This window comes from Rhagoletis pomonella, unplaced genomic scaffold (assembly GCF_013731165.1).
Source record: "Rhagoletis pomonella isolate Grant_MI unplaced genomic scaffold, Rhpom_1.0 Rhpom_scaffold_00003, whole genome shotgun sequence".
Taxonomy (NCBI): Eukaryota; Metazoa; Arthropoda; class Insecta; order Diptera; family Tephritidae; genus Rhagoletis; species Rhagoletis pomonella.
The window spans coordinates 33,015,791-33,017,969 of NW_023458557.1; positions in this window are offsets into that span (position 1 = coordinate 33,015,791).

Sequence of the window (2,179 nt, forward strand, 5' to 3'; positions counted from 1 at the left end):
TTGGGCGTGGAGTGCATAGCGCTCACAAGAGGATGGGTCACAACAAACTATTTAATTCTGAAAAATTACAAGCAGAATAGTTAAAGCTGAGTACTTCTGCAGAAGGTATAGTAAAAAAATTATAAAACGAAAATTGAGAACTAAAGGCACATGATGCTTATCACAACGAGAGATAGGAAAGTAACATTCCTCGATTTTACAGTTAATATTGTCACTAATAAAGATAAGATCAAGAATACGATCCAATTTATTAACAAAATTATTAATTTGCACTAAATTGAAACTTAATAAACTATCAAGCAAATATGATTCATGATATGCTGTAACATTAGTTGGTGTGAGGCCAAAATTAGAAAATGAAGCGGACCATGAAATATTGGATAAATTGAAGTCACCTAAAATGCATAAATGATTATTACCTAATTTATTCAGGACTAAAGAGCTTATGTTATCAGCGTGCGCACGATAAAGATAATCATTACTATTTGGGGGAATATAAGAGACCAAAAAGAAAAGAGAGTCCTTGGAGGAGGAACCACTGACACATATACAAATTTGATCAATAAGTGAGTCATTATTATCAAGAGCAACAAAATAAGAAAGCAGCTTCCGTTGAACTGCAACAAGAACTCCTCCACCTCTTACACAGCCAGTTTTTACCGGATCTCTATCTTTTCGATAAACATTGAACAGTTTCGAATCAAAAAATTCATCATCAAGAAAATTCGGATGTAACCACGTCTCAACAATGACGAAGATATCATAATCCAATTGAGAGCTAAATATACGAACATCTTCTGACTTAGTTCGAAGGCCAGATATATTCTGAAAATACACCTTCAAATTCGAACTTCCACTAGTAGCCTTATTATTATTTATATTACTCGCTGCTGATTCTCTTCTTTTCGAAAAAAACGAAAAGGGCGCAGACTTACATTGGCAGGCCAGATATCAGGTGATAGCACCTTATTGTAAAGCGCAACAGATACACCTAACTTAAAATTAACCCGCTTTACATTCACAGCCGGAGTTTGTTTTTTAACTAATGAATAACATGAAATAAATTTCTTATCTATACCAGCATGCCTAACAACATAGTCAATTATATTGTCCGCGGTTACAGTGGGAAGGAACGACGATAAGTGAAACCATTTCTTTACTTCAACCACTTCCAAATCAGAATTAGAGCTATTACCAGTAATAATCAAATGTTTGGGTTTTTTGTTGTTCTCTACAATTTTCCAATCAGCTGCAGAAGTATGCATGCCAGCAGAAACTGAGGACGAAGATGACGTAGACGAAAGTGCAGAAGTAGCATAAGTCGAAGAGGTAGATGCAGTCGCATTATCACCAACAACAGCTTGAGAACTGCATTGCTTTGGAAGAGTATTCTTAGTCTGAGAACTGCGTTTTTTTGTTGTTCTCTACAATTTTCCAATCAGCTGCAGAAGTATGTATGCCAGCAGAAACTGAGGACGAAGATGACGTAGACGAAAGTGCAGAAGTAGCATAAGTCGAAGAGGTAGATGCAGTCGTATTATCACCAACAACAGCTTGAGAACTGCATTGCTTTGGAAGAGTATTCTCAGTCTGAGAACTGACTTTAGCAGGTAGCTGAGTGTTAGCAGCATTAGAATCATCATCAGTTGGTACGGTCGGTCCTTTTGTCACGAAATTCGTACGAGCCAACAAGGGCTTATCAGCAACAACAGCAAGCATAGATGAGCGATGGTCGGCAGAAAAAGCCGAATCATCCAAAGCAGTGACACCAGGCGACAGCACACCAGCATCAGCAGACAAGACGAAGCCAGGCGCAGTACTAACAATTTTACATTCGCCACTTATCAATTTTGCTATCGATCGTTTAAGATCACTGACCTCACTGGTAAGGCAAGCAATAGCCGAAACTAAATTCGATGTTGAGCTAAAGCAATTGTTGCAGTTGAAAACAATGTTTTTATTATTTGCAAGTAAGTCGGATACTTCTTTGCTATCAACTTTAGCACAAATTTTATGAAATTTACTTTTGCACACTTGGCATGATATTTCATAGCCAACACGTAAAGATTTCGAGCACTTAGAGCACGTTAAAATATCCATAGCGAGAGCTAAATAAAAACACGTCTAAACACTATGACGATTAGATCTTTTTGTTCACAGTTCGTTCCAAATAGTGTCT